This window comes from Pinus tabuliformis, chromosome 3_1 (genome assembly GCF_031772625.1).
Source record: "Pinus tabuliformis cultivar Carrire ecotype Pingquan chromosome 3_1, CPIR1, whole genome shotgun sequence".
NCBI lineage: Eukaryota > Viridiplantae > Streptophyta > Pinopsida > Pinales > Pinaceae > Pinus > Pinus tabuliformis.
The window spans coordinates 464,623,055-464,648,517 of record NC_142301.1 but is presented as its reverse complement, the minus strand read 5'-3'; the positions used below and the strand labels follow the sequence as shown (position 1 = coordinate 464,648,517).

The following is a 25,463-nucleotide window of genomic DNA, read 5'->3' as shown; positions in this document are numbered from 1 at the left end:
GACTGGGACACTGATATGAATGGGGTAATCAATCTGAAGAAGCGAAAGATTATCTTTGAGAAGAAATCGCATTGCATAATACTACCTCTAGATCCTACTGAGGGATAGCGCTATATGGAACTTGTCCGCAATTATGAGAGAGATGACGATTTGCACTATATCTAAAAGATAACGACGTGAGATAAATATTGGGTTAATCCCACCATGGATGGATGGATTACATGGGATCGTGAGAGTTCGTACACTTTGGACTTCGAGGAAGAGTTAAAGCACTAGAAGAACCGGTTACATGAAGTGACTACACTGAACTGCAACATGATGACCTGATCGCTGCGATGTGTGTCCTCAAAGGTAAGAAATCTGCCTACTTATGATGGTCTAAATGAGTTAGATATATTTTTGGATGCATTTGAAAGGGAGGTACCAAAAAAGTAGCACTTTTAGGTGTTGGACTCGACCTTGCACGCTACGCCCATAAGATGGTGGGTTACACACAAGGGAAGCTTTGATGATTGGCGTGAACACAGGAGAATGATGAGAACTCTTTTTGGGAATTTGAAGATGTGAATGACAGACAAGTATGATGGGTAGGATGCTTCGCGTGCACATTTGGCTAAATGGACCCAGGTTTATGGAGAAAAGCCCCAACCTAAATCGGTGCACTTATTCTGTCACACCATGGTTATTGTCCTGATGAACTGATATGTAGAAACCAAGCTCTACCATGGGACAAGTGAATGGGATATCCTTCGCGAGGGATTCATGACGACATTCAGTTTTGAGGATGGGTTTGATAGTATTGATGAAGCTCAACAAGAAGTGAAAGAAGTAACATTTAGGATACCGCAGGATCCTTTAGACCTGATTCAACTTGAATGGGCTACTCAGCTGAATCACATGCTAGAATGTTATAATGTAATTACTGAATAAGAGGACGAGGATATGCAAAAGATTAACATTCCAGAAATAAAAGGTCGCCGCAAGGTTCAACGACCACAGATTGAGAACCCTGATATAACCACGCTGTTGAAAACAAAACAAGTAAACATTAGTATGGAGGTAGAATCTAAATATGCAAAGATTGGAGACTACTGGGACAACACGACGGTAGATAAGGTCGCTGAATTACTCCATGAATACCAAGATTTATTCCCTACCAAGTTTACAGATTTGAGAGGGATAATTGGGGACCTAAGAATGATGAAGATTACATTGAAGCCCGATGTGAAGCCGGTTAAGAAAAGACCTTATCGTCTCAACCCGAAATATAAGTAGAAGGTCCACTTAGAGCTAGACAAGATTCTCGCGGTAGGATCATTGAGCCTATGGAAGAATCTGACTAGTTAAGCCTAATGGTGTTACAAGAGAGGAAGTAGAAGGATAAAATAAGGATATGCATGGATCTGAGAAAGTTTAATGATGCTTATATGCATTATCCTTTCCCAACTCCATTTATTGATGAAGTGTTGGACAATGTAGGTGACCAGGAAGCATATTCCTTCACTGATGGGTTCTCTGGGTATCACCAAATCAAAATAACGCCGGAGGATAGGAGCAAGGAAACCTTCGCGACCGACTGGTGTTGTTTTTAGTACAATGTAATGTAGTTTGGATTGAATAATTTGCCTGCAATATTCTCACACGTAGTTGTTGCTACGTAAAAAGAATTTATCCATAAGTTCTTGGAGGTATATTTTGATGACTAGATTGTGTTTGGGCAAGTAAAACTCCATGTAGCAACCTTGCGCCTAATGCTGGATACCTGTCGAAGATACCAAATCATGCTCAATCTAAAGAAGTGTCTGTTTTTTGTTCCTTTTGGGAACCTATCGGGGCTTGTGGTTTTCATACAGGGATTGATGGTAGATCCCGCAAAGATAGCAGTGATATTAAACTTGGAAGCACCGAGGAGTGTGAAGCAGTTGCGCGCTACCTTGGGACATATGAGATATTACAGAAAGTTTATCAAAGGCTACTCCCAGATCACCGCACCTATGGAGAAATTTCTGAAGAAAGATGTCACGATCTGCTGAAATGATGACTGTAAGAAGAGCTTAGATATATTGAAAGAAAAAATGGTCACTGCACCGATCCTAGTCTTCCAGGTTTGGAAGAAATAGTTTCATGTACACGTCGATGCATCATGTATAGCGCTAGGAGTAGTACTGACACAGGCTGGCGGAGAAGGCTTGGACTATCCTATCGCATTCACAAGCCAGAGATTATCCAAAGCAGAGAAGAACTATTCTACCACTGAGCACGAAGGGCTAGCTATGGTGTATAAGCTTGAGAAGTATAGATGCTACTTGCTGGGAGGCAACTTTAATATGTATATGCATCACTCTATGCTGAAGTACCTAGTCAATAAACATGTGTTGGGGGGGAGAATATGCAGGTGGCTCTTATTGTTCCAGTAGTATGATTTTGAAGTTGTTGTTAAGCCTGGATGACTGAATGTGGGACCAGACCATCTATCGTGCATTGAAACAGGGGAAGAACCCACTAACTTGGAAGAAGGATTACCTCACATGCAACTATTTGCAGTGCGCATCACGGATGGTCACTTCAAGGATATAATACACTTCCTAACAACAAGAAATGCTCAGGAAGGATACACTGTCCATCAAAACGAGGAATTAGTGGTGCATGCAGTAGATTTCTCTGTCATTACTGGGCATTTGTACAAAATGGGAACCGATGAGATATTGCGAGGGTATGTACCTGAGCTCAAAAGAAGCAGCATCCTCGTGGACACTCATGGTGCCGCCACAGGAGGACATTATGCAGGAAGAGAAACATCATAGAAGATTCTACATGCAGGGTTGTGGTGGCCAACCCTCCATCAAGACTCAAAAGCATATTGCAAGGTGTGTGATGTGTGTTGACTGACTAGTAGGCCATCGCGGAGGGATGAGATGCCTTCAAATCTATAGATGATGTTGCAACCCTTTGAGAATTGGGCGATAGATTTTGTAGGACCCATTCAGCCACAAAGAAAGACAGGAGCAAGATACATTATCACCGTAATGGAGTATTTGACTCGTTGGGCACAGACGCAGCCGGTGAAGGATTGAATGGGCATGACTGCAGTGAGGTTCCTATTTGAGCATGTACTGACGTGATTTGGCTATCCAAAGATCCTAATGAGTGATCATGGTACGCACTTCCTAAATGAGACGATTAGCATGCTAACGGAGGAATTTCAGGTATACCAGCAGAAGAGCATGGCTTATCACCCACAGACTAACGGGATGGTGAAAGAATTCAAAAAAGTGCTTGAAAATGCACTGAACAAGGTTTTCAATGTTCAACGAAGTGATTGGGACCTACACATACTTGCATTATTATGGGCTTATCGAACAACATGCAAATATTTGACTAGACAAAACCGCTTTATGCTCGTATATGGGGTTGAAGTGGTAATACCTATGGAATACATCGTGCCTAGTCTATGCATAGCAGTGCTCATAGGTATGATGGATCCCAGATCCCTGGAGGAAAGGCTCGCACAACTGGATGAGCTCAAAGAAGAAAGATATTTGTCTAGATTTTACCAACAGGTCCAAAAGCAATGCGAAAAGGCATGGCATGGTCGACACATCAAGCTGTGCACATTTAAGGTAAATGACTTTGTTCTGTTATATGATAGTAAGTTTGATAAATTTTCAGGAAAGTTTGAGATGCGCTTGTTAGGATCATATGTTATTAAGGAGATTACCGATGGAGGAGCAGTACAACTAATCAAATTGAATGGACAACCTTTCCCCGGAAAGGTGAATGGCAGTCGCTTGAAGCCATACGTCGGTGGTCCAACCATGTGACTAAATGATGGTAGCACAGTCTTAGCACTCCAGGTAGCTGAAAGGAGGCACAGGACTATAAACTACACTGCTCGGGTTGGGGAGCTACACGATTGGAGGATGGTGCATAGCAAGGAAGTGTCACTGGGTCCGTGACAGCGCGGAGGGAGCTGCGCTACTTAGGGAAAAATCGCGCAGGTCGGATGGAAAGTGACTATTATGGTCATTGTCCATGAAAAGTCGGCAGAAGTGAGGCCAAACGGATCAAGCGGCCAACATTTAAGACGAAATTTATAGCTTAGATCCTTGAAAATATGCTACCAATCCAGCATTAATGAATTGATTTTGGGGGGAACGGTAGGATTTTAATTCAAAATGCCCTATAAATTATAAGTGTTTGTTCAGCAAGAAACACTTAGCATTTTGGGAATTGAGTTGTTGAGTTCTCAGGCACATATCAATCGTGAGCAATACAAGCTTCTGATAGCTACTAAGGTATCTCATACTTTGCTGACAAAAACACATGAATTCTTGCATAAGATCATGTCCACACCCCCAGAGGTTATAAATACCAAGAATGTAGTAGAGGATCTGACATAGGAAATGGACATAGAAGTAGAGGTAGTTGCTCTGGAAGTGGCTGGAGTATTGGCAAAAGTCACTAAGTCACCAAGAACGTCGAGACCAAAGCCAACCCCAACTAAGGAGACTGTGAAGGACAAGAAGGGCAAGGAGCTTGCCATATTGGTGCATGCCTCGCCAAGGCGAAATCCACCAAAACGTACTTCATAGGAGAAAGGGAAGGCTATAAAAATAGAAGCAGAGGAGGAAGATATTGAAGAAATCCCAATGGACGATGAGGATGTGGGAGCCAAAGTGGAAGAGGTTGAAGCCCACAGTGTGGATCCTATTACGTGGTCTCCGGAGTATGTCCCTCCACGCAAGCCTAAGTCCAAGGTCTCAAAGGACATTGAAGAGAGTAAGACTCCCCTTCAAACCCCTTTGCTACCGGATGAAATTTATTTCGATGGTCTGCGTTTTGCATGGGTGCTAATACTGAATCTTGAAGATTAGGACTTGGGGGACCACGAGAAGTTCTCGCACTTGGCGACTAAGCAGCTGATGCGCAGCATCATAAACACAAATATGGGAATGACCACGTTGGAGCCATGAAGGTGGCTCAAGGGTATAGAGAAGGCAAGATTGCTCAACGTGCTCTGGGTGCCACACTATAACCACATCTCGGTGATAGTTTTGGTCATCATGCAGTTGTTGTGTGTGGTGCATGACGGGTATTTGTGGCTGGAAGAGTCGATACCCATCACAAATATGTTGATTCACTAAATAATGCACCTATCATATACAGGTGGGAATTCAGCAATGATCTTTGGTGGCAAGGGTGGTGAATAGGATCTTGCAGAGTCAATAAAAGGAAAAATTCAAGCTAGTGAAGAAGTCAAGCAGGTACGATATCTCTAGCATTTGTGACCTAGCTATGAAGGTAGCAATGCAGATCCTTGCAGGGAAGGTGATGTGGAAGTGTTGCGTTGACGTGGTGCCGATGCCTATCATTGCGCTCACACAACAGTGTGTGAAAGGAGTCTAATTTAACTGATCGGACTACCTTCACGAAGAGTTGCTAGTGAACTACCACGAAGAATAATAGAAAAGTAAGACATTCCACTACGCGTGGATCTTGCTGTTGATTGTGCTGGTAGCATGGGAGCTACCAGAGGATAGCCAGTTCCCTTTGGTCGTGCCAGACCTCCCTGAAGCAACAAAGTACGCTTTGCTGTGGGCGACCAAGGACACACAACAAGTTCGAGATAGTAAGATCTTTTGGATCTTGATGGAGATGAATATCAAGATGGCCATCAATTGCAAGTCATGATTGTCGCCCATGGTTTATGCTAACTTGGAGATCTATGCCGAGTTCAAAGCCAATTTCCATTGAGTATCCATCATGGCGCGGAGGCACGCTGCGCAGAAGTGGTACGACTTGCTATATCTCGCCACGAATGATGCCATCGATGTGGTGCTCGATCAATGGCCGATGGAGTGGCGCACTACCACGGACTTTGCAGTGGGTGGTAGCAAGTCCGCCGCATAGAAGAAGGAGGAAGCCAAATTGAAGATGGTGTAATTGGTCAAAAAGAGGAAAAGGGAGGCTACCAAGAAGGCCTAGGCAGAACAGGAAGAAAAGCAGGTAGGTAAGCAGACAGGTGGAACAGAGCGTGGCTCTCACAAAGACGCGTGGTCACCTTCACCTGAGACAGAAGAGGAAGAAGGAAAACAACATAACACGGACCCTTAAGAGACATTCGCCTGCATTAACCGCCTAAGAGAGCTGGAGAAGGGAGGGTCCAGAAAGAAGTGCAAGGTGACCAAGACCTCGCTGGACCCTATCACATTAATGGAGGGTGACTTACATCATATATTTGACACAGTTAGAGATGTCACCGCAGAGGCCTTGCAACAATTTGAATAGCAACAACAGATCATACTAAGGGCTATCAAAACAGGGTTGTAGGAGTTGCAGACTCGTGCATCGCAAGTTGGTACGGTGTCTACCAGCTTGGTCATCAGCACTTTAGAGGTTGCCGATATGTTGCGCACAAAGGCTTCTAGTATGATAGTGTTGTCAAATGGAGCTCTGGCCATGAGCACCGCGCCCTCCAGGTGATCAGCGAACAGTGGATAAAAAATGAACAGATGGCCCTACAAAGAAATGTTGTCATCACTTCTAAGACTGAAGTGACCAATGAGAGCAAGAATATCGTGTAGGTCATTGAGGAGGCATGCAGAATCGCCCCAGAGTTGGCCATTTTGGAGGAAGAGCCAATTGAGGTACGCATCCGTAAGTTGGCCACAAGGGTGCATGAAACTCAGACTGAGATGGCGCGGGTTCAGCTGGAGTTGAACCTGCAAATTACCGAGTTATGTTTGAGGGCCCAACCCTCCACACTGCCACAAGTAAAGGAACAGCAGGTGACCGCTGTCACAGAGGCAGTCGTGGTGGTGGAAAGTGCAGTAGCAAATTGCATGCAGTTGTTCGAGCAATCATTTGAGGTTCTAACAAGCTTGCAAGAGGACCCAAACATACATAGGCTAGAGACAGAAACACGTGAGCTACAATAGCGCTACGATGAAGTTAAGGGCACAGTGCGAACTGTCACGCTGGCACGGAGGCTAGCCAAGCTGCAAGAGGCCAAGTAGCTGAAGGAACAAGTGGACTCAGCACTGCACAAGGAAGCAGTGCTGAAGGCGTGACTAAAGCCCTGGCTAGAGGAAGCTTACGCAATCATAGGAAATATTGAAGGCAAGCTTGCGACTCTGCAAGCGTCGCAACAAAAGCTTCAAGCTGACACCGCAGGAGTAGTGACCGAGAAGACAGTGGAAGATGCGAAGCAGACGATAGCTCAGTGCATGGCCGAGGTAGCGGTCATACGGGTTGCACTGGATGGGCTTCGCACAAAGATCTTCATTCCTACCGAGTGACTCAAGGGCAAGTCACGATGTTTGTGTTGGGGACCTGTTGGGAGCAGGATCCCCCAAGGGCAGTTTTGTGGCTAAAAGCCCTTGTTTGAGTTAAATTTTGTAATAAAATGGTAAAGTCTCCACATTTTGTGGTCGCGGAGCACGAAGGTGTTATGTGTCATAAAGGGTAGTCTACCCTTAGTTTTTTAAAATAAAGTCGGTTGTAAGAGATCTACCCATGGTCCGCAGACCATGGGATTGTATAAAAAGAGCTAAATTCTAAGTAGTTTTAGAGACATAGAGTGATGAATAATGTAACAGAGTCGTAGCTCTAAAGTAAGAAGTCTAAGACTTGGGTCGTAGCGTAGGTAGAGGCTCTGCAGCTGAGTGCGCAGAGGCCTAGGGAAGAAGTTCACACCTTAGTGCGTAGACCCCTACAGCTATGTGCACAGGGTGGATAGAGTTTGTAAACACTTGGAATATATTAATAAAGAAAGAAATTCTGCAATTTCTATGTCTTTGTTCTGTTATTGCATCTAGATATGTTATGTATGCATTTCCTTTATTATGCTTATATGATGCGCGAATGAATACAAATACATTGGATAACTGAACATTATCAAGGATATTTGTTTAAGTGGTGTTAACTCTAATCATTTGATAAGATAAGAAAATCACTTAGACTAATTGGGGAATTTGCATGACATGTGGCCATAGCAGCGTGAAAGTACCTGAGCAGCTAACTAGGGTTATGCGAAGGTTGATCATACCCTTTCGCGGAGGTATTAAAGGACAAAATAAAGGGCTCGCCTTACAATCCATAGAGTGAAGTGACCTGCATGAAGGCAGGGATAGAAAGAATCAAACGGCATCACAACCATCTTAGGGTGTAGAAACTTGGTTCCAGCATCCCCCATACTGCTTCGGGTGAGACTTCGGTCCGCGCTTCTCGGGATGATGCCGAAAGGGCCAATAGTGTAGGGATTTGTTTGGCTAATTAATGTTGAACCTGGGTCAGGCCCCCTCAAGCCGATAGTGACTAACACCCAGAATCCGCCCAAGGATGAGAAAGAGATATTCTACATGTATGCATACTTACTTGATGCAATTTGTGCCCAACATCAGTTTCCTGGCATGAAATGGACATGGACACTGAAATATATCGCCTTCAACATTTATTGCAAGTTGTTTTCTAGCTGAAGCTAATGAGAAGTTATGGCAAGGCTGATTGACCATTTCATTATCCCATTGTACAAGTTGATATTTGAGCAAGATCCACCTTGCATGTCCCAAGAGGTAATGGAGGAAATACTTTACATTGCAAATTGGTATGCCTCACCCAATGGCACCTTCATCGGGATGTTTGGAGAAGAGAAGCCTCTACATGTTATACCAAGGTATGCCACGGATAACTTTGTCATGCAAGAGGTCTCATATCACTTCTCCACAGGGTTATCAGTAGTGCTACATAGGAGGAAGAAGGAACCATGGCCCACTCTTGGTTTGCGGATTAGATTGTATGCGATTAAGAGATTGAAGGATGTAGATGTCAAAGCTAAGGAGATAGTGAAGTTTGAGTTCAGAAACAAACATTTTAATCTATATGATCCCCACAGTATTTGAAAGAACCACTATCTGAAGGTGTACTATCCATGGATCCATGAGACATTTCATTGGCATGAGGAGGACCTATGGATGTACTATTATAGTGACTCCAAGCTCCATGAGATGGTCAATATAGCCACAGCCTAGAAATATTCTCTGCAAGCAGTAACAACGCAATAAGGGACACTGACAATAGCAATAAGAAGCAAGCCAATGTAGGACAAGGGAAAGAGGAATATTTACAAGAACCCAGAGGAAGAGCAAAGCTACAAGATGGGAGAATATCTTATCTTGGAGAAAGAAGCTTTGGTAGTGGAGGAAAAGAGGGAGCAGTAGCTAAAGTGAGCAGACCAAAGGAAGAGAGAAAAGAAGACACTTGAGGAAGTGGAAAGAAAGTTGTGGGAAATGGAGAATTAGTTGAAGGAAGAGCAAGAGATACGAAGGATAGAGTTAGAATAGAAGTAGAAAAAGGAGGAATAAGTAAGGTAATGCACAATGCCAGAGAAAGAAATGCCCATAGAGGTTAAGGAGTCATAAAATCTAGCAGTTGAAGAAGAGGGTGAATATACGTAGGATCGATAACTTGCTCAGCTGATTGAAGTGACAGACATAGAGCTGGGGCCAAAGCCACAGGTTCAAGACACTGAGCTCATGACGAGAGCACCTGAGGTCACCTCTCAGTCTTCACCACCTCCAGTTTTAGAACCAGTCTCGAGCGAGCAAGGAGAGCCTATTCTCCTTGATGATGATCCAGTGATGGATGTGTACAATATATCATTTGACGAATTGCAGAACAATATTGTACAGTTGCAGAGAAATCACTTTCTCTATGATCACGTGTCATCTACATTCATGAAGGGAAGGGTGACAATGCCAGATGTCAGAAAGCATCTACTTTCACTTCACAATGCCACCTTGGCTTATGCAAGAGCCACAAGTGGAAATGTTAAGTTACTATTACCGAGAATGAAAAAATCAAAAAGAAGTGGTAGGTAGTCACATAAGTGGTAGAATAATCCAGAGAGTAGAGCATAGTCTCTGCAATGGCAAATATGAGGAAAGCAATACATGTTGAAGTATCAACATTTGAAACTACCATTATAAATCTTTGTGGTAGATTCATCGCCATGCATAAAGAAGTTGTTCGTCTACATGGCTTAAAATAGTGGAGCAAAGAGTTTGTTCAAACTCTCAAGAACATACATGTTGCCACCACCCATGTGTAAGAGTGGACAATGTGGTACAACGGGGCCCTACATCATTTTCTGAAGATGATGAAGCCACAAACAAAGCTAGGCAAAGCAAAGGTCCAAATGTTGATCCAGAACTATGAGCATCTTGCCCCATTCGTCAGTAGCATACAAGCTTCATATGCACGGTTGTATAAGAGTTTAGATATCATGGTGAGAATGCATAGGATCTCATTAATCTATTCCCTCATCGAAGCTAAGCACAAGAACCAAGTCCGACTAGAGATCAACAGGTACATGGATGATCTAAGGCGAGAGGCCACTAGGAATGACTTGCAGTTGAGTGTCCAAAACATACAGAATACATTGATGGTCCTGTCATGATCAACACCTTGACTCACATTCCTCAAGATGAATTAGACACAGATTCCAAGGCTATATACCCATAAGCTATGGAGACGAGAGTCCACTATCATAAATACATCATCAATCACTTTTGGGACATCATCGCATAGTACCAATATTGGCAACAATACATGACCAAAAATCATCAAGTGGAGGTTTCCTAGTTGGTCTTTCCCTAAACTTCGAAGTCATAGTGTTTTATCTTATTAGGTTGTCTCTAGCCTATTTTGTCTCACATGGGTACATGTGGAAAATGTATATATTATTTGTAAATATGTTGTAAGTAAAATTCCAAGTGTCATTAGTGGAATGTGAACAGTCACTATGTAATATAATGAGTTATTTGTAAAAAATTTGAAGAGTCATGAGGTTATTAAAAGAGTCACAATGGGGAATGTCAAGGGTCACCCAACCCTTTGTTATAAATAGAACCTCACAAATCATAGAACAACCTTTTGGGGAGCCAAGATTATGGCTAAGCTTAGGCTTAGAAAAGGCTTGGAGTATTGTGGCAAGCCTTGGCTTCTCCATAGAGTAGAGAGAGTATACTTCTTTGGAGGAGTAGGTGTTCTTGACTGTAATGTTCCACTACTCGGGCTAGTCGTTGTCAATGGTGTATGTATGGATGGAATTTTCAATTATAATAATAATAACAAAGGCATCACACCTTCATGCATATGTTGTTACAGTAGTTGGACTATTTTGGTTGTTTTAGCAAAGTATGTTGTTTAAATTATGCATTCTCTTATAAACTAATTTGTTTGCAATTGTATGAATCTTTTTGAATGAATGTTATTGGATTAATCCTTCACTTTAATTTGTCGACTATTCTGCATTTTATCTTGTGATGGAATTCCACTCGTGTGTTCCTTTAAGGTTGCGTACTATTATAGGATTCTATGGGGCACACTTCATTTTCCCCTCCATGTGTTAGAACCACCATCCATCGCACATAACTTGCCTCAAGGTCACACACTTGCTTCTACCCAAAGTTATCATACTTGTCTTTGCATGCTACCATGGTCAAGACACTACATTACCACCCACTATTGGGACTCCTACTCAAAACGGTCTGAGCTATAGTTGGGACTTCTTACATGGGAGATCCCCTGAATGTTGGCAGGTCCAACAATGTCATCACAACCCCAGAGACCTAATCAAGTACATGCACAACAACTCCCAAACCTAAAAAATAAACTACCTCAACAACCCACTTACAATGTGAAAGTACAAAATTTCCAAATTTACAAAACAACTCTTCTAGATGTAAATGGTATCCATCTTAGATCAGGGAGTTTTTTTTATAAACAATGAATAATATTGTTGTCATTAAAGAAAATAAAGAGGATGAAACTCATTAAAATGAGGAAATTCCTCAAAAAGAAGAAATTCATGACAAAGTAAATGATAAAGAAATAGGGCCAAATCCTACTACTCCTCTAGCATAACGACCCTCTATATCCTTAGAAAACCCACCTTTCACGAAGATAATACAAATAGATAAAGTTGTATGCAAACAATTAATTTTGCTAAATTATGACATGCCAAATGAGTTAAAGAATATTGACATTAATATTACTTTACATCATGCAATAAAGGATATTCCATTTTTTACAAAAATAATAAATGAGGTATGCATTAAAAAACTTGATAGAAAGAGAAAATAAATACAAGCTCAAATCATTAGAAAAATAGCAGAAATCATAATGGGAAAAACTACTATAGATAAATATCTAGATCCAAGGACCCCCTTTACGAAAATCCATAGTAATATTGTTGAAATCCCAAGCACATTAATCAATTTAGGTGAAACAATAAATATTATGACAAAGAACACTATGGATGAACTATAATTAACTGGTCTTCAATATAATCTTACAATATTATAGTTAGCAGACAAGTCTACTATCAAACGATAAGCTATATTAGAATATGTAATTGTATGTCTAGATTCATGGGAATAACATGTTGGTTTCATGATATTAACACCAAAAACCAATCTACGAGGTCATCCATTGAAATTGGGTAGGCCTTGCTTAGCCATGGTCGATGATTTTATTGGTTGTAGATCTAGTGACATGATCATTTCTAACGGAAATTCAACAAAAAAATTTACATCATATCGTCCAACAATAGCAATAACTAAACTATAAAACAAAGAATGGATTGAAGAACTATAAAACAAAGAATGGATTGAAGATGAAAAATAAGAGTATGAAGATACACAACCAATTTGTGACTATCTCACAAGCAGTTTCCATTAAGAGAAATGGTGATGAAAATCAATTAATGAATCTTATGACTAGTTGTTATTTTTCTCAATTATTATGTGCATATGTTAGAACAATATTTTCATGAAACTTGGTTTATTTAGAAGATTTGTCATCAATCTAAGCTATCATTAAATTCAATGGAAGAAGTTTGCAATACTCTTGTAGAAATTAGTCCAAGAAAAATATTAAATATCAATAATAACGCAGAAGAGTTTCAAAATGTGGAATTCATTAAGATCTTGCAAGAACATTCCTTTAGACTTAAATGGGAATATACATACATGAAAGGAATTAATTATAATACTTACATGCATTACACAGACACACACAGGAGAAATTCAAACCTATTAGGAAATCTCAAAGAAGGATGAGTCCTAATTTGAGGGAAATAATGAAGGTAGATTTACAACAACTGCTCAATGTAAACTTTATCTATCCATTTCAAATAATGAGTGGGTTTCACCATTGTCTATTCTGCCGTAAAAATCAAAATTGGAGAGTTTGTATATATTACACGGAACTAAAGAAAGAAACCATTTGAAAGATCATTTTTCTTTATCTTTCATTGATCAAGTTTTACATACACTATCCAGAAAAAAAAATAGTTTTATCTTCTTGATGGCTTCAATGGTTATAATCAAATCCAAATAGCACAAAAAGACAAATATAAGAAAACATTCACACGTCCTTGGACATGTGCTTATAAAGTACTTCCATTTGGATTATGTAATGCACCTGCTACAATTCAAATGTAAGTATTAGGAATTTTCTATGACTTGATCCACAATTATGTTGAGGTATATATTAATGATTTTAAAGTTTATGCAAATACTTTTGAAGAAGCGTTAGAAAGATTACAAAAACTTCTTATTAGATATCAAGAAACTAGCCTTTCATTGAATAATGAAAACATCTTTATGATGTTTAACGAAATTATTGTTTTGGGATATCGAATTTCAAGCCTTGGAATCAAGGTGGGCCCAACAAAGGTTAAAATCATTTGGTACCCAAATGTCACAAGGCGATAAGAATCTTTCTTGGATTTCTAAGTTATTATACAATATTTATAGAAAACTTCACGAAACTTTCTTCGGCATTTTTTAAATTACTCACAAAATATTGTGATTTTCATTGGGATTATGCATGCTAATTATCCTCTGATTCATTGAAATTTAAAAAATTTGAAGCTCTTATCTCAAGTGGCCAAATTGGAATCTCTCATTTCATATTTCCATTAATGCTTCAAGCACAACTTTAGGGGTTGCATTAAGAAAAGGATATATAACTCTTTATGAAATTTGTTCAATACATAGTCATTAATAAGGAGTTCCTAGTAGTAGTTCATGGTATTACTAATTGCAAACATTATATCACTAGATACAAAACTTTTATTCAAACTGATCATTTTGCTATTAGATATCTAATGAATACACGTATAAATAATGGTTGAATCATTTGATGGAATTTATTGTTATAGAATTCAACAATAGTATATTATACAGACTTAGAAAGCAAAATACAATTGTTGATTTTATTTCTAGGATGCAAAATATTAACACAACAATCCCTATGGAGGATAATTTTCCCAACCAACATATTCTTACAATATCAACTAAATCTCCTTGATTTGCAGATATCACTAATTATTTGGCTACAGAGAAGTTTCCTGCTAAATTATCAACCAAAGAAAGATAGAGAGTTATCAGATCCGGTCCACCTTATTCTTCGATAAAAGGACAATTGTACAGAACAAGAGTACACCTAATCATCAGAATATGCATTTGAGAAGATGAAATGCCTGGAATATTGAAGGTGTGTCATGAAGAACCCTATGGAGGAAATTTCGCTAATAGAAGAACTACTTACAAATTCCTTCTCTTCGAATATTATTGGGCTTCTCTTTTTAAGGATTCCAAAGAATATGTCAAGGGATTTGATAGTCGTCTAAGAATGGGAAAGCATGTTCAATAAGATGAAATGCATTTTCAACCAGAGGTACTGATGGAGCCACTTGAGAAATAGGTTATATATTTGTAGGTCCAATTAATCAAGCTTCCAAGTAGAAAAGGTACATTATTGTTTGCACCGGTAATGTCACTAAATGGGTAGAGGTTGAGAAGTTAAGTTTTGCTAGTTAAAATAGTATTGTTACATTTCATTTTGAGTATATTTTCACTTATTTTGGTGTCCCAAGAGAAATTGTAACAAATCAAGGTGTGAATTTCACATCCAAACTTGTTCAGAAGATCATAGAGTAGTACAAAATCAAACATCACAAATCCACTCCATATCATCCACAAGATAATGAACAAATGGAATCTAGAAATAAAGTTCTTGAAGGCATATTGAGCAATATTGTCTGTCTAAATTAGAATGATTAGGGAGAAATGTTTTCGGAAGAACTCTGGGAACTCCAAACCACATGGAGACATTCCACTCGACACACTTTTTCTGAGCCATGTCTATGGAAAGAAAGCTCTACTCCCTATTGATTTCCGAGTGGAGACATACATGAAAACAAAAAAATTGGGGGCCACACCTCTCTAAAGCCCAAAAGAAAAGATTGGCATAGCCCAACCAATTGGATGAAATCAAACAAGATGCCATATAAATGACAAACGTCATTCATTAAGAAAGGAAGAGATGGCATGAAAAATTTATCATGGTCAAGAAATTCGAAGCAGGTGATTGGGCCCTTTTATTTGACTCAAAATTTAAATATTTTAATGGAAATTCCGAACACATTGGTTAGGCCCCTATGAAGTAGAAGCTATTTTTGATAATGGAGAAGAAATAATCAAGACCATTGATGAAGTGATCACTTTTATTGTTAATGGGCATAGACTAAAAAATGATCATAAGCCCTTAACAAAATAGGAGTTTATTCATAACTTGTATCAAAATACGATGTTGAAGCTGGTGGAGAAAGGAGACCATTCCCCTTGACCACCAATTGTTGGTTAATTCAATTTTGCTTTAAATTACTTTACATTAAATTGTCAATCCAAGCCATTAAATTAAATTCTAGAATGGTTGAACATGATCAACCATAATTATCAATCAAGATCTCTATGGTTGAATATGAAGAAAAATGGTCAAGCCTCTTAAACGATGGTCAACCCCACCAACCATATGAATTATTAATGTAATTGTTCTTATAACATTAATGCAACCTTGACCATCGTCAACCTTAATCAACCTCATCAACCCTCTTCATCCACGGTTAATGAATCCACCACCCACATTGGCTTTCAGCTAACACAACCACATTTACTGATGCAGTTGATATACATCGATTGGCGACATTTTCCACCTTTTATATGGAAATTGGTATACAGAAATGACGTCGATTGGCATGTATCAACCACATTAGTAAATTTGGTTGAACCACATATCACTTCAAAGGCATTGATTTATTCATTGTTGTATCTTAACTCATTATATTATCCCTTGTATTATTATATAGGTTAATCAGGTCAACCACAATCATGTTATATTATCGGCGGTTGTCCATGGTAAACCATAGTCAACAACATCCACGTTTATTAGTCTTCTTAAAAATATTAGCATTAGGACCATGTAAAAATATCATTAAGGTATTTTCTTTTGGAAATGAATAATATTTTATATAAACATTTTGATTAAATCTATTTTACTCTCGTAAGTTTTCATTTTCTAATCAAAGTATAGTCAACAACATCCACGTTTATTAGTCTTCTTAAAAATATTAGCATTAGGACCATGTAAAAATATCATTAAGGTATTTTCTTTTGGAAATGAATAATATTTTATATAAACATTTTGATTAAATCTATTTTACTCTCGTAAGTTTTCATTTTCTAATCAAAGTATTACTTGTGTCCAAACTTTAATAACTTATTTGAGTTAGAATATATGTTAAGCACGCTAACCTCTATATTACTTTGTGTGAATTTATCTAAAATTGACAATAATTCAATTTAATTTCATGTTGTTATTATATAGATTCATTATTGTTTGCTTCCAATATATTCTCAAAGCTCATATGCATGGGTAATGGACGTTATGCGAATAACTTTTGTTATCGTAAATTTCAAAACATTGCGATATTTTCTCCACTCATGCAAAAATGTTATATGTTTCGTTCAAGAGGTTTCGTTGATAGTGATGAGCATTTACCTTAAACGCAAATACTTTCTTTTAAAAATAAATGCTTCTTATTTTCCAAATGGACAATAGACATCATAGGGATGCAAAATGATATGCTAGTGACTTAAATTGCAATTGGGAAACTTGTTGCTTAGGTAATTTGCTCTGCAATTCCCAACACAATATCTTACCCTCCAATAGGCTTTGGGTTTTCATTAAAGAGAGGACATTGGTTGTGGAGTGATACAGAGTGGTTATTAATATATTAAATTGTCACACTACAGTGAATGGCAGTGGATGGATTAGATGGATATACTATTAGGGACACCGCGACCGGTAAGGCCACCGGACTTTGATAAATCAGTGGTGTCAGGATACAGTAACGTATATGGAACTAGAGCAGGCCCAAGCCTGTTCTTCAGTTTGGGATTATTGTTTCTGCTTGTTACCTTCTTCTCCACCTGCACTAACTTCGATGAAAATCGATTGAAAGCTTCATCTATCCTGTTGTCATCAACCCATTCTGGTGTGGATCCTTGTATTTGTCCCACATATACTTCATTTTTAGCATGCTTTGACAAGATCTCCAAAATGGACATGACAAGTGTGGCTTGGGAGGGAGTAGATACGGTTTTAAGGAAATATCCGTCTACATCTCTCACCATCTCAATGTATTCTTTGGAACCTTTCTTTGGAATAAGTTGTTTACTCATGGTGGGAAGATTGGGCATGTACCCTCCATAAGCATATTGTCCGAAGTTGACGGCAGAATGATGAGCGGATGCAAGCCAAATAATAGTGGTCAGCGCTTCAACAACTTCATCTTTTGTCTTCATTTCGTACCATCTGCTCAGATCGTCCTTTAAGTCTCCATGCCCAATGTTTACTATCTCACTCCACCAACCTTGCAATTCTTGATCTCTTTCCATAGATGCATCGTCATTGTAATACAAAGATGAGTAGTCTGAAACCCAATCCTTCATAGCAAACCATATTTCGAGGCCATCCATGGCAAACGGGTAGTCTTCAATAATGAGCTTTAGCTCGTGGGGCGCTGTTGGGTCCTGGACAGCCATTCCCCTGCAAAACATAAAATTTATATGTCAATGGAGTATGTTAACAATATTTAATGAAAATAGTGTTTAAATCTTTGAAAAAAAAACCTTTTAAGAAGATCAGCTGGCAATCCTTGCTCATTAAATCTCCAATCTTTATAGATTGTAGATGACATCTCCATGGAGTATTTGCGTGGAGTAAAGCTTTTTCCAATAATTCCTCCCGCGTTGATTAAGCTTTGACGCGCAGCTTGATTGATGTCCATCGTATCAAGATAATGAGGTATAATAACTTATACACCGGATGCATTCTACTAAGTTGTCTGTGAGTAGCTATAATAAAAGGCTCTATTATTGCATGAGTTCTCAACCTGCATTCATTAAAGCCAGTAAAATTCAATGTAGTAAAGTTGAAACTATTGAATGATAACTGCTAATAAGTAAATATACAAATTTCTTGAAACACATTTCAATTTAGGAATGGATAATTTTAGTAGTTGTCTTTAAGACATAATAAATATATAGTAATAAGAATTAAAAGAAAAATATATATACCCATTACTATTATATTTAATTATAAATATTTTATTTTAAATAATTTAATATTTAAAAATATGTACTACTCAGTTTTAGATTTAGAAAAGATAGTGTGTCACCACATTTCCTGAATGAAAATTACTGGTTGGAATGTATTAATAATAATAATTGATAATTAAAAAACGAATATATATATATATATATATTTATTTTTGTGAGAGGTTAAAAATATAAATATAAATTTAAATAAAGATATTTTTAGATTTTAAATTAATAAATTGAAAGAATAATATAGTCGATATTATTATAATATAAGCAAGAATGTTTACCAATGACTAATCAATTGATGGTAACCCGCATCGTTGACACGAGCATGAGCTTTTGCTAGCAACCATAACGCTCCTTCTTCTGTTCCCTCCTCAGCAGGAGTGTACACGTTTCTAAGACCCAATTCCTGTTCAGCGGTGGGAGGCAAACACAATTCAATGGCCACGGGCTTCAGCACTCCATCGTTTGTGAGGAAGAAAAATGTGCGACTGCCATATGTTTTACTCCCCTCTATAGCGTATTGATTCGTTCCGCATAAAGCATGTATGCATCATAATAGTCCAGAATAAAGAGCTTCTTTGAGGCAACAGCCTGCATCAACATACATAGATTTGATTTATTTGAAATACCTGTAAACGAATGGAGAACTAGAAGAGAGTATAAGATTAAGGTAAAGCGCGACGAACCTGCCCCACGGAAAGGCCCTCGAGGAACTTTTCTATGTGTTGCTCGGTGATTGAACTCTTCTGTGGGCCGTAGATATTTGGGTCCAAGCTGCTGGACGGGGGAAATGTCTGCCACACGTAAAATCTAATTATCGGCACGAACGAAAAACAATCAAATGTCCTTTCCCTATTTGTATATAAAGAACTCATCAAATTACCTGTAAGCATTGAATTACCATCGGATTCAAACCAGCTAGCGCTTGTCTTGCATATTCAAGATCGGCCTTCCACGCGCTCTCATTACCTATGGTTCCCAAAATTCATTTCATTTAAAGAAATTATTTGAGCCCGAGAAAGAAATAGTTTGAGAAAAATTTTGAGTAAGTCAAACATATAGTTGAGTTAAATAGACGTAAAATATTAACATATTTTCACCTGCAAAAACTTGAGGGCGCACAAACTCTATCAGTGGATTGTTCTCTGCAGATTTCAGTAATCCATGGACAATCTGAAGAGGATTCTCGTGTCTAAGAAGTTTCTCAAGGGAATTATATCGACTTTGAAATCCCCGGACGTAGAGCTGTTCAATTTGTTCGAATGTTTTGAACGCAGTTTCAGAACCTTCCGTGATCTCAGGCACAATCAGATTGGCGAAAGCATTGATGGTGTGGGCTCCAAAATCAGTGAAATCCGTGTGAGGGAACCTTTCGTCTGGCGGAATAAAGGTCACTTCTGAACCACTGGGCCGGCTTTCAGATTTGGGATCTGCATTCAAATTTATTTCAAGCTCTAATTAGTAATATCATCTACCATGTTATTCTCTCCTCCACCAGACTCATGCCTGTTGAACATTATAATCCCTAGCTGCAATTACGAACCTGACGTATCTAATAAAGTCCAAATATGGAAGTTCATAACCTCATAACCCAAATGTCCATGTCCTTAAAAAGTAGAAAATGGCACATTATATGTCACCTAATCTCTAATAAACAGCTTCGAAACCAGACAGTTTGATAAAATGCTTGACAACATGCAGGAGTATATATAAATCCGAATGCTACTACGGGGATGAAATGCTAAACCTGTTTTAGTTGGTGGACGGCCCGTCCTGCATCTTCTAGGATATGGGTAGTCCTTGGATCCACCCAGCGCTGGTCTCAGCAGCCCTGGACTGCTGTCAGGGTCCCCAAGGTCGTTGTACACGTCATAATCGTATATCCGATCGTATACTTTCCTCTCTCCCGTTCCATTTCCTCGTAGTTCCACCATATCTTGCTCCCTCAGTTTCTTTAAACCTTCTGGTGTTTCCTCGGGTAGGTAGCTCTGATCACACGACACACCCATTTTAATCTATGGACCCATATTTCTTTTTTTTTTAAATGAAGACTATAAAACAATTAACTGGAAAAGAAGTGCATATAAATACACCATACCTTGTTAGAGAAGAAAATACGATCAGTTTTGCTGGTGTCATAGGGTGTGATCCAGGAGTTGCACTTAAAGCGCAGTTTACCTTGACCAGGGATATCCAGAGTTAGAGATTTGAGAAAGAACTGTCGTGAATGCATATTCCTTATGAGGAATGCTCCAGGAACTCCCAGATCAGAGTTCCACTTGAAGCTGATTTCGCAATGTCTGTCGCTAGCAATGGGTCCATCAAAGGGGTTCCACTTTAAATAAGACGCTTCGTCAGCCGTTTTTCCGAATCCCGTTTCTGCCATCATATACACATTGATTATAACAGCAGAAACGATATTATATTATAATTATACGCCATGGAAACCGTGTAAACCAAATAATTGAAATATATTACCTGGATCAACCTGGTCGCTGCTCACCAGTTGGAGGGATACTCTGTTGCCTGTCAACTCAGACGCCTCATCGGCCAGAATTGCAGGGTAATCAGTGGCGTTGAGAATTGATACCTCTTGCAGGATCACTTCTCCAGGAATCATCGTTTGCTCCATGACCATTGTAGGTGTTGCAAAAACCTAGTCTGTATTTCCTTGTGTTGAAGGCAAAGCCTCTGTACTGGGCTCTTCTCTGCTTCAAGAATCAAAACTATATGCTATGTTATGTTTAAAATCGGCTGAGAATTGCTTGTGACTCCTCCAATGGCCATCGCTGCCTATTTGTAGACCATCGTTTCTTCTGCTCGACGCCTCGTGGCAGATCATTCGTATGAATGGCCACTGTGGTCCCGTAATCGTGTGGATGAAAATTTTCCAACGGAACCTCGTACAAAGTCATTCAATATCAATTTCTATATCGAGCCTGATAATTGGTGTAGGGCCCCACGGTCGGCGGCCTCGTCACATATCTAAAGTGTCTTGGTATAACTTCACTTCTAAATTGTATAAGAAAGCACGTGTTCATTATCACATATATCTACTTGTATATGGAAGTGAATCGTTCAAGTGTGTATCACTTTACTTCCAAATACTAATAAATATATTTTCTACAATCTACTTAATAATATCATGGATTAATATCATAGTTTACTAATATTACATGCCCTAAAAATTATAATTCATCTCATATTACACGCTTATTAATACCACATGCTCTAAAAACCATAACTTATTTCATATCACATTTTAAATACTCTTCTAATCAACGCCTCGTGACTATGAATGATAATTCTGATCGCATAATCGTGTGGATGAAAATTCTCCAACGCAACCTCGTACAAAGTCATTCAATATCATTTTCTGTGTCGAGCATGATTGGTGTATGGCGCTGCGTACGGCGGCCTCGTCACATATCTAAACTGTATTATCACATATCTGTATATGGTCATTATCACATATATCTACCTTGTATATGCAAGTGGCAGCGTTCAAGCGTCTGTCTTTATCACTTCACTTCCAAATGGCATTTGTATTATATGGACTCACATTTTACCTATTACCTGAACATTTCAAATGACAAGGAAAAGTCGTGTTTTCTTGATATTGATTTTGATTTTCTGCAGGAGTACTAATAGCGCCGGGTGTGTCACATGGTTTTAGGTGAATTCTTTGACCGTGATACTGTCTCCAATGGCCATCGCTGCCTATTTGTAGACCATCGTTTCTTCTGCTCGACGCCTCCTGGCAGATCATTCGTATGGATGGCCACTGTGGTCCCGTAATCGCGTGGATGAAAATTTTCCAACGGAACCTCGTACAAAGTCATTCAATATCAATTTCTATATCGAGCCTGATAATTGGTGTAGGGCCCCTCTGTTAGAAATCTGCAGTTTCTAAATCTTAATGTGACCCGGTTAAAAGCATTAAAGCATTAAAGCACTAAAGCAGTTTCTAATCTAAAGCATTAGATCTTAAGCGTTGAATTGGTATATGATGGACGTACCAGATTAGAGTTAAATAATATATAAAGAATTGGGTCCTCTCTCTCCCACACAAGAGTTGCATTCTTCTCCATCAAGAAGCACATAAAGGAAGTGAGGGCAAGAGGAGAGAAATCGAATTCTGAGAAGAAGACAGAAGACAGAAGATGGCAGCCATTACATCTTCCGCTGTTAGTCAAGGTATGTCATCTTAAACAACATATTAAGTTCTGAATGTGAAATATTTGGTATTGATAATCTTGGGCTGTTGATGGAAATCTTACATGTGGTATCAGAGCCAATCAATAACTGAATATTTCCTATGATTGCAATTGATCTGTTCTGTGCTTTACTCATGTGATTGAGCCTTCGGGAAATTGTGGGGGTTTCATGAAATGATCAATCCTTTTGTCGTTGTTAGTATCAACGAGAGCCCTATCGAAATCCACAATCGAACCATGCAATGGTTCAGATACCTGCGATTCCCTTGTCGCTTACTTGCTTCGAACTGATTTGAAGGTCTCAGAGGTGGCTACTCGATTTCGAGTAGATCCTTTATCGATACTAGGTGTCAATGGATTCGATCCTCTGACCTCTGATTCTCAAACCCAAATCCTTCCCGCCGGTTCGTTCTTTAAGGTACCCATTAAATGCCAATGTGTCAATGGAATCCGGAAGTCTATGTCCACTGTGTACACTGTCCAACCCATTGATACTCTACGCGGCATTGCGGATTCGGTGTTTGGGGGCTTGGTCACACCATATCATTGTATGTTCGCTGTGTATGTTGGAATGAATAGTATTGCATGCCCTGCAATTTAAAGTTAGATATCGCCGTTGTTTTGAATAATATTGCATGCCCTCAAGTTTAAAGTTAGATATAGAGGACGGTATGTGCAGTCCATCTATCGCTGCAGTCCATCTATCGCGGATTTTGAATTACTGATGAGCCAGTCCAAAACATTGCTTGGCGCGGAGATGTATTAAAGCAAGATTTTCACGCTGGTCAAGGTGAACTGTTTTGGTTTGACACGCTGGTCAAGGTGAACAGTTTTGGTTTGACGCCTGCTCTTTGCATTTCATAAAACAACTGCAAAGCCTCTTCGGCATAACCATCCCTAGCATAAGCTGCAATCCGTGTAGTCCATGACACTACATTTCGTTGCGGAATTTTGTCAAACACATTGCATGCATCATCTATGCTTCCGCATTTGCAAAACATGTTTAAAAGGATGTTGTTGAGACATGAGATCAACGCGTAAGTGTTTGATGGGAAAATTAAGATTTTAGTGTAAATCTTTGTTAAACGAAATAGATTTACATTTTAATGTTTAAATAAAGCTATTAATAAAGTTTCAATGTACCACATAAATAACGTAACACAGCATGTAAAGAAACCCGTGATGTAGCTTTATCACATATACTCTGTGCATATATTTTAAGAGGGAAAATATATATTTTGATATTTTATAGAAAATCAATTTACACATTAAGAAGGGTGTGTATATATTTTGATCAATAATCAGAGTTTTTAGGGTCTTTTCGTGCATCATTTATTGTTTTGGCTTTGCACGATTAAAGTTTACTAGTACAAAATAATTGTTTGAAATTTGGGCATAAAAGTAATTGCTCTATGACTGATTGTTTTGCATAAGGTATGTGTAATAAATTATTTATGCACATGAGATTTATGATTTTGTTAATCACCAAAGTGGTCAAAATCAGAATGTTATTTTGCATAAGGTATGTGTTTATGCACATGAGATTTATGATTTTGTTAATCACCAAAGTGGTCAAAATCAGAATAATCATTTAGTGCATAAGTAACATAATGATTATTGATAGAAATTGCCAGTTATAATAATACCAATTGAAAAAATGGCGTCACTAATGATAGAACCTGAGAACTTACCCAAAGGAAAGTCTTGTTCTATAACTAGTTGACATGATGAGGTTTGATAGATATTTTGATTAAATAAATATTGATCATCCAAAGATGTCAGTTCTATTTAATTGAATATATTTATTACCTACTTATGTTTTGGTATTTAATTATGTTAAGTATAAGATAGTATCTACCCAAAGGAGTGCTATATTATACTATTATGTCTACATCTGAATCGCGTTAGTTATGAGCTTATAGTTATTTCATTTTCGATTTCAAGGATGTCTATCTTTCGTATGTTTTGAATCAAATTTAGTTGAAGTTCCTATTAATACATGGTGGCTTGATACTGGTGCTACAACTCATGTTTCCAACAATATGCAGGGATTTCTTACGATCCGAACCATAAATCCAAATGAAGATCGTTTTCTCTTTATGGGAAACAGAATGAAATCTTCAATTGAAGGCATTGGGACTTATCGTCTAATTCTAGAAAGTGGATATGTATTAGACTTATACAGTACCCTTTATGTACCTTCATTATCTAGAAACCTTATTTCCGCAAGTAAATTGGATATTTCTGGTTTTAGATGTATGATTGGATCTGGTTGTTTTGATTTATATAAGAATACTGATAATGTTGGTTCTGGTATTCTAATTGATGGTTTATATAAATTGAAACTGAATGACACTTATGCGAATTCCTTGTTGAATGTAGTAAATAATGTTGGATGTAAACGTAGCAGGTTGAATGAAAATTCTGCTTTCTTGTGGCATAAACGACTAGGTCATATATCCAAAGAAAGAATGATGAGATTAGTAAGTAATGAAATTTTGTCAAATTTGGACTTTAGTGATCTAGAATTATGTGTGGGTTGTATTAAAGGTAAACAAACCAAACATAATAAGAAAGGAGCCACTAGAAGCAGCCAGCTTCTTGAAATGATACACACTGATATTTGCGGACCTATGGACACTCCAGCCTTTAATGGAGAAAAGTATTTCATCACTTTTATTGATGATTTTTCCCGTTATGGTTATGTCTATTTGCTTCATGAAAAATC

General features: G+C 38.5%; 1 pseudogene across 1 annotated transcript; it reads right to left on the bottom strand.

The window, feature by feature from the left end:
- Positions 1 to 16,976: 16,976 nt before the first annotated feature.
- LOC149187764 (linoleate 9S-lipoxygenase A-like) lies at positions 16,977 to 21,266 on the bottom strand (annotated as a pseudogene). Its single transcript, XR_016256215.1, has 9 exons — positions 20,997 to 21,266; positions 20,617 to 20,897; positions 20,266 to 20,506; positions 19,619 to 19,948; positions 19,402 to 19,487; positions 19,205 to 19,312; positions 18,800 to 19,109; positions 18,042 to 18,304; positions 16,977 to 17,958 (listed from the first exon to the last, which is right to left on the bottom strand). The product of XR_016256215.1 is annotated as a linoleate 9S-lipoxygenase A-like (transcript).
- Between the last annotated feature and the right edge of the window lie 4,197 nt (positions 21,267 to 25,463).